The 8434-nt window shown below is 41.2% G+C and overlaps 1 protein-coding gene across 3 annotated transcripts in view; it reads right to left on the reverse strand.

The window, feature by feature from the left end:
- LRFN2 (leucine rich repeat and fibronectin type III domain containing 2) overlaps positions 1 to 7392 on the reverse strand; it is a 156806-nt gene extending 149414 nt beyond the window's left edge. For 2 of the 3 annotated variants that reach the window (XM_071739386.1, XM_071739388.1), the window contains exons 1-3: positions 7305 to 7392; positions 6235 to 6317; positions 5504 to 5715 (exon numbers count right to left, since the gene is read on the reverse strand). The gene's annotated coding sequence lies outside the window, so the exon portion shown is untranslated. Of the gene's footprint in view, positions 1 to 5503; positions 6127 to 6234; positions 6318 to 7304 lie in introns of those variants that run through there. The other variant, XM_071739387.1, reaches the window with a different exon arrangement.
- Positions 7393 to 8434: the final 1042 nt, after the last annotated feature.

Genomic DNA, 8434 nt, shown 5'->3' on the forward strand with positions numbered 1-8434 from the left:
GAAAGTGCAGTCAATAATTTGGAGAGGAAGGAATCAATGTTGTATCCTTATTTAAAAAACAATATACAGTAAATATCTGCCAGTGATAACATTCACTTACACTGGAAATAACTCAAACAAAAAGCCAACTAGCCATCAGTTTAAGAAACCAACAAAAGGGTCTCAGTCCATATAAGTTATGTTCTATCAGTAGAGTTTAGCCTTTTTCATTTTTAGTTTGCTACACTTGTTTGACATACAAACCATGCAGAGCTTTCTGAGTATCAAATGTGTTTACCTAGCCACATAAATATTCACAAGGGGAAGGAGATCAAATTACTACTAAAATGGTTGGGAAGATTTCGATTTTTATCTCTGAAAAGACAGACATTTATTGTTGTTGCTTTCAGACCAGACAGGGATGGCTGAGCAAGCCATGACAGGCATTTTTTTTCCTCTTGACTTTTCCTTTTGTCATTTGATTGCTCATTGTTTTCATTTTGTACTGAAAGGGCAGATACATTTTTTGAATGCTGTTAACAAAAGGATCTGATATAAATTCTGGTACAGTCTGTACTTCATTTCTAGCATCCATACAGGTTCTACCCTTTCACTGATACCACAACTCACCCATCCCACCACTGCAAGAGAGGATGCAGTGTGTTGAAGACATCCTCATTTCCTTTTGTCTTCTTAATTTTACTCTTTAGGCTGCAGCAAAAGAAGGATTACTCATTCTGACTGACATGTATACTGAAGCTTTTCTGAGGAGCTAAGGCATGATGAGAGAATGGTTAAGCACTCTGCCATTTTGAGCTCTCTTGTTCCTCATCTTGCCATGGCATGTGGCAGCTCTAAATACAGGAAAGGACAATTTTTTTTCCTTACTCACCAGTGTATGTATTTCTCCCAATATCACATAATCCCCACAATCCACATGGCTTGATTATACTGAGGTCTACCAGAATTTGTCCTTCTCCCAGCTATGTCAACTGAAACTGAAGGAGTGGAAGACTTATGCTCAACCCTGACCTACCTACTCTGGCTTCAGTGGAAAAGTAACACTGATAATTTTCTGCACCAGTGACACACACATTTTCCAGGGATTTTCAGTGCCACATCAGCTCCATTACAATAAACAAAGTGTTCTTATGTACTTCCTGTTGATTTTATCCTCAGCCCAGCTTTTTGTTCTGCTCAGAATCTGGTTTAGGATGCACTGGGTTGCACCAGCACTACTACATCTTACCTTGTGACTAATCAGGGTCTGAGACCGTTTTTTACTGGATTTAATGCTATTCCAGGGCCCTCACCTTATCTCACCTTTTTCCATAACACCACAGCAGATCTGCTGGAGGATTAGAAACCTGTTCATTCCTGAGGGGAGATTAGCAAAGCCCTCTAAATGCTCCTCTGTACCACTCATACCATCACTGCACCCATCCTCTCATGTTTGTTCTGTCATATCCTCTCAGAACAGAAGTTTTCCACAGTTGGAACAGTGATTTCAAGACCAGACACTTGGGCCTTTATATGTCACAGCACTTGCTGGCAAGATGCTGCTGGAATAATCCCACTTGGCCAAGTAAAGTGACTTTCAGGTAGGACTTAGCATAAAAAAGTTTTCTGGTTCCATGAATTGAAATGAAAATGCTCACAATTTCCATGGCCCAAACTGAGAAAGTAAACCTTCTTATGAGAGAGGAGTATTTAGTTCCAGTTCAACTCACAGATTGACTTGTCATTTAGCAAACTGGGATTTGAGCATGGCCCCGTTTACAATCAAGTTTCAAATGAATATTTTCAGTTTTCATAAAAGATGCATGAACTGGAATGAAAAAATAAAATTTATCTTCCAGAAAAAAAAAAAGCAAGATGTTTTTTCCTGGCAATTTTCTCCCTACAGTTTTCTTTCAGTCAGGAAATTCATAAAACTGATCATTTCCCAGTCTGAATTTATCTGATAAAAACAAGAACATTTATCACTGAGAAAATCCAACTCAGCTTTGTCTTCAATATGGGCTAATAGGGACTCCACAAAGAATCAGAACCTGACATAGCATCTCTTCCTTTTCCACCACATTTTCAAATCAGCATTTTTCACTAAAAAGATGTTTTCTGACTTTTGTTGCTGCTGCTCATTTTGTATGCCAAAGTTGGCATCTTGGATTTGTTACAAATGTTTTACCATGAAGATGAGTATGTCATCAGAGACCTCAATCATGGGGAAGGACAGAGCAAATGTCAGGAAGGGAGAAAAATTAGAAACACTGTCATGCTAATATTCTGAATTATGGAGAAAACCACTGCTCCTAGGGAAGTAGAAATATTTCTAATTGACATGCCCTTTTCCCAGTTTTCCTTGCGGCATCACTGTGGGTCTTTTAATGACATGTTTACATCTGTTAATTTCATGCCAGGGTTTGGCAGCCACCCACACAGAAGGTAATTTGTGTTCCTAGAGGCAGAAGCATCCCTTAGGAGCTTCCCTCCCTCCTGTGCATCCTAAGAGGAGGTGGGCTGAGCAGGTGACAGCTGCCCCTTCCCTGAAGTGCTGCATTGCAATGGGTGATTTGTGGTGTTTGCTATTATTCCAGAGTACTCAGATGAAACCTTGTTTCTTGTCACAAGTTTCAGTGACAAAATGATGACAGATGACTGTTCAGTGCCCAGCAAGTGAGCAGAGTTTCTAGACACTGGCAGAGTAGATCCCAGTATCTTGGTGACTTGCCTGGGCACATTCATTGAGGCCTACATGGTTAAGGAAAAGAGGAAGCATCAGGGATACAGCAATGGCCCAGTTGTTTTGGGGCAATGGATTCCATAGTCCTCAGAACCTGCTTGAAGAAGCCATAGGTACCTTCCTTCTGCCTTTCCTAAGTCATGTTACTGCTTTTCAGCCCAAGTACTACAGGACAGTCTCTTCCCCCCAAAAAATAAACACATGACAATCCACCCCGACAAACCCTAAGAAAGTAAGGCTGAGCGCTTGGGCCAGAAAGAACACTGAGTTATACATTTGGAACAAAATGCCCTTTTTTCCCTACAAGTGCTCTTTGTAGGTCAAGATTGAAATGTATTTGCAATGTAAAAAGGTATTTGGGGGTGACATACTCTGTCATCACCCTCTACACCCCCACTCTGAGTTGGAATAGCAAATGCAGCCTGGAGGGTTACCAGCCTGCAACCCCTCACCAGGCAGCTAGAGTCATTCTAAGTCACCAGAAGTATATTCCAATCTATTACCAGTTAAACCTTGATAACTTTGAATCAGCTTCTGTTTTGGTTCTTTTCTTTTTTCCCCACAAAGAAAAAAAAAAAAAAACAATGAAAGGAAACCAGATGGGTCTAACAGCACTGCACAGTCAGGGGCCAGCGTCTTCTGGAAAGTGAGGGAGCAGGAGCCCTTCGACAGGGATTGCCAGGGAGCTGTCAGCCTGGGTTCCCCTGAGCAGCAGGCAGAGCAGAGGCTTCAGGGAAAGGGAACATTTGCCTTTTGCACTTCCCTTAAGGAAAAATTATCAGTGATGTTCCAATGCAAAGTTAAATAAGAAACGCCAGTGGTGAGGGGAACATCATGGGGCAGAGAGAGCAGCAGAAATGGAGGCTCTGAGGATGGATCACATTTCTCAGCTTGCCCAGAGCCAGGACCGCCTGCTTGCCTGCTTGCCAGCACCCAGCACAGACAGACACAGGGGGGACAGAGGGCCCAAAGGCCCCCCAAAGATAACAGACCTGTGCTTGGGAGAGAAGGACAGACACCATCTCCAGTCTGGGAAGTGATAGATCTTTGTTGGGATGCACAGGTAAAAAAGGCTTGGTTGAGCATAAGTACTTTGTTCTTCCTGTAAATGTGTTTAATTTTTATTGCATCCCCTCTCTCCCAGAGAATTAACAGCGATTTCAGGGAAGGTCTGGAGCTCTGCTGTGACCAGGCAGCTCTGAGCAGGGCACACACAGAAAGCAGTGTTGTGCTCAGTGGTGAGCTGTAGGCAATGCAAACTAACCACTAACCCTGTAAACAAGGAAACTGTAACCAGCCTAAAACACAGCAAAAGTAATTATCCATCTCTTGTCCTTCTCACCACAAGCTCAAATTCGCCTTAATGCAGCCTCTGTGCACAGCAAGGTCCAATAGGAAATTGATACCCTGCACGGACACATTTCCTCTTTACCCAGAGAGTAGAAAATACCAGTGCAATTGTGTGGTGCCTGCTGGGTTAACCCCGGTAAGCAATGTATGATAAAGTTAAGAGGTGTCAATTTAATTAATTGTGGTCCTGTGAAACTTAAGTGCTGCTTACTGTTTGCCTTTCAAATCCTGTCTCATCTTGTCAGAAGAGTTCTTCTGTTGTATGAGTCCCAAAGATGTGGTAGGTAAAATAAACTCTATTCCTCTTAATATCCCTATAACATTCCCTCAAAAAGACTGGATCAGCCCTGGCAAAAAATTATTCTTTATTTAAATCAATGCTATTTGCCTCCTTTGGGTAGGAAGGAGTTACTCAGTGTGAGAACTCTTCCTTGCATACATTACTGACCACCTTACATTTCCAGTTTAATAATGCCTCATATTGGGACTTGTTGACTTAATCACCAAATTCTGCTCTCTCCTTCAGTTTCTTTCTTGTTTTATTCAGTCATACACTTGTTTAGTAATACAAAAGTGTGCGTTCATCATGCAAATCAGGGAGAGGCTGAGTTTCCATTTTGCTACATCTTGTCCTGTGCTGCCATTCAGATGCTTCCCCCCACCCAAATTCTCAGTACACTTACTTGGTCTTGTAGAGAGCACATATGTCTGTTAACATCAGACAGCCATGACATAGCATATGCCTGCTTGTGTACCCCATTCCCCATATGCCTGATGTTCCAGTTCTGGACATCCATCACCAGTGGCATCACCTTACCAAGCACAACAACCTCTGTGACAGCACACACTGAAGTGGGTGCCCACTGACTTTCCACACCCCTCACTCCCTTCCCTCCTTTAGCTGTCCTATGGCTCCTGTTTCTTCACATGACATTTGCCAAGGTCCCCACTCTTTCACTGTGTGGTTTTATATACAGCAGAGTCGATCTGCCCAGCACAAAGTTCTTCCTTACCTTTGAAAGATTTACTAATTCCTCCAGATCGCTGAAATCACTTTCACAGCTTTACTCTATTGCTCAGTTTTTCCTGTATTAGAAGCCAAATTATTATCCTTTCTTTCAAACCTCTTCCCGTCACTGTTTCAAAACTGCCATGAAAAAATTAACACTTCAAAAAAAAATGTCTTTTTTGAAATGCCTTTTCATGCCAAGAGAAGCAGAAACCAAACAGAATTTTCTCTACATTAACAATCTCAACTAGGCTAGCATGAAAAGAAAATAGTTATAAATTTCTTCAATGCTTTTAAAATGCATGACAACAGATTTTCTGCCAGAGGTAACTGTGTATAAATGTTTTGTGCACATATCTGTATATGGTTTATATTACAGCTATATAGCTTATATATAGATATGTAAAAAACCTTGCACTTACCTTTGAGAAGTAACATTTATCCCAGGCTTGGTAAAATAGTCTCAGACAGGCACTTAGACCTTATTTCTACGCCATGCATCCTTTTTCCAAAAGCAGATATAATCAGAAAAATCCTGGTCAATCTCTAGCAACCCCAAATGCAGACTAGATCGAGGCATTTGTCAGACGCAGCCTGATTCAGTAAAGTCCAAGTGTGGGAATTCCTGAGACTCCTTTTTCAGTAATATCCAAAGCACACAACAAAAAAAGAAAAAAAGAATTAAAAAAAGAAAGGGAAAAAAAAAAAAAAAGTGAATAACTTGTTCTTTTCTTGTTTGGTTTAAAAAACCCAGTCTTGGAGGACTAAGCAGCCTGCAGGCTTTTCAAGCATTCAGATCCTAGTGCATCCCAAGGTAACACATGCATTTTGGTACTGCAAGTCTTCAAGTTCATTCTAGCAAGTCCAGCTTCTGTGTATGTGTGCGTGTACAGGGGAGGGGGGATGAGCTGGCTCGAGGGGGGGAGAAGAGGAGAGAGAGGGAGATACACTCACGCAGAGATGGAAAAAGGAAAAACAGCAAACTGGAGTGATCTCACAAAGTGCTCTAGATGGCAGAGCCTGCACGGCTTGCAAGACAAGCAATGTGCACGCACTGAAAAAAAAAAAAAAAAAAAAAAAAAAAGGAAAAGGAGAGAGAGAGAGAAAAAAAAACCAAGAGAACTAGCAGGCAGCCTCAGGAATTACTTCTTACCTCTTCTGGCGATTCAACATACAGCAAGTGCTTTGTGCTGCATAGAAATCCGTGAAGGCACGACTCAGTCAGACTTCTCAGTTCTGAAATAAACAAATACGTAGCATAGGAAAGGGAAGAAAATCAGAAATCAGAGGAAAGAAGGGGACGATAGGATGCTCTTAAACAAGTAAGAGTGTCAGGGAGGAGGCTTGAGTGGGTGGGAGGTGAATAGTTGGTACTGAAAGAGGCATCCCAGCTCCTGGTCCTAATACAGATTGGCTCTGTAATTATCTAGCAAAGCACTGCCTTCTAAGCCATTGCATAATAATAGAAACCTAAGCTGTGTAGACACAGCCTGACATGCTAAATCCTCAGGAGCTATACTCAATGTTTGTCAGTGCACAACGTGTCAGTTCTCTGGAGGTGGGGGAAGCTGAGGGAAAAGGGAAGGGGAGAAAAATTTTACCGCAAAATGGACAAGCTGCAGCTGCAAAGCACTCTCAGGTGGTGCCAATGCCTGGAATTTATAGTGGAAGTCATATATATCTGTATCTATGTAGGGGGAGATAGATAAATACAGTAACACTGCCAGCTCTATTCATGCCATTCAATACTGGAAGAATTTTCTCTTGCTATATTTTAGTAACTTAAATGGCAAAGAGAAGAGTGTGTATAAAGGTTTTCTGTGTTAAATATTATTATTTATAATGCTGCTGGAGAGAAGTAGGACTTCCTTTTGACTTAGCAGTTTTGAAAAGTCTAAATAAAACCTAAATTATGATAAAAGAAACCAGAATGATTTATCATCCCTTTCTATTTACGGGTGGGCTCCTCCCTCCAGACAGTAACACAGAATTTTTCTTCTGTCTTCCTTGGTGGAAGAGGCTTCCAGACAGAGCCAGGGAATGGTGAGCACTGACTAAATAAGAGTAGGCAAAAGCCCAACTGAACTGAACTACTACACACCAGTTTTATCAATACACTAAAAGACAGAACAAGTTACAATGCACATGGAAGGATTATAAAAAAAAAACAAAAAAAAAACAAAAAAAACCAAAAAACACTATAATTTTTCAATGGGAATTTACCTGGAAACTGTGGCCCTGGTTCACACATATGGACCAATTTGTACAGTATTCTGCCTCTGGACAGTGATCAGCACCACATACTTCCAAGAAATGTGAATGGGTTTGTGCTTCTAGGGCTAGACAGGCAGGGCTAACCTGTTCATTGGCAAAGCTTCTCCTTAATCCCTGTTCTTTAAAGATTAGTTAATGCACTGAAGCATGAACAGGGGAACAGTTTGCTTCTGCACATCCAGATTAAACATGTAAAGTTTGATTCTGAGGTCCTTTGTAGTTGTTATAAAGTACACCTCTTTTTAGACACCTTTGATCTAAAGACTAAAATCATCTGATGCTTTGTAAACATCCCAGTGTGAAGAAAGGGCATGAGTTCAGAAAGAGCTGTAGTATTTTGGTTTGGAGAGTGAGAAGTGTATTTCTGTATAGTCTAGCCTAGCCTAGCCTAGCTTTTCTCCTAATTTACTTCTTAGTCCTGGCAGAAGCCATCTAGTGCAGGCAGGAGAACTGGGTCACTCAGCTAAAATGTAGGTATGAAATTTGGCCTCTGGAAAGTCAAACCAGACTGAACTGAAAACTTTGAAGATATTTTTGAGAACGACTGTAGAGAGGAACACATCCTTCTTCTGGAGGGGCTCATGACAAAGATTTTGTTGCATACTTTAGATTCTTTATGTCACCAGTCTTACTGCTTTGATACATGCCTACTGTGTTCCTGGGTGCCTCTCTGTACTCCCAAGCTGAAGACTGAAGTTGTTGCACATAAGGAAGTTATTGTGTGGTAAAACAGAGGAGGAAGAGTAGCTATTGCAGCATATCCAGCTTTCTTCAGCTCTACATGAAAGCTGAGAGCAAGGCCAAGAGTTACAACCCAGTAACATTACTGGACACTAAAATAAATGGCCTGGGCAAAGAAAAAGTTGAGAAGCTGGTAATTGCCAAACCAGGCATTGAAGACTAAAACATAAATTTAAGAAGGTAACTTTAAACATAGCTCCTGGGAACTGTGGGACAAATGTTGGCTAGAAAATCAAATCGAAGCTTTAATCACACCAGTGCCTTATAAAATAAATGTCAGTGCATCACAGACAAAGAAGACAGCACTTAATGACATCAGGAATTAATAATAGACTCTG

Source organism: Heliangelus exortis, chromosome 3 (genome assembly GCF_036169615.1).
Source record: "Heliangelus exortis chromosome 3, bHelExo1.hap1, whole genome shotgun sequence".
Lineage (NCBI taxonomy): Eukaryota > Metazoa > Chordata > Aves > Apodiformes > Trochilidae > Heliangelus > Heliangelus exortis.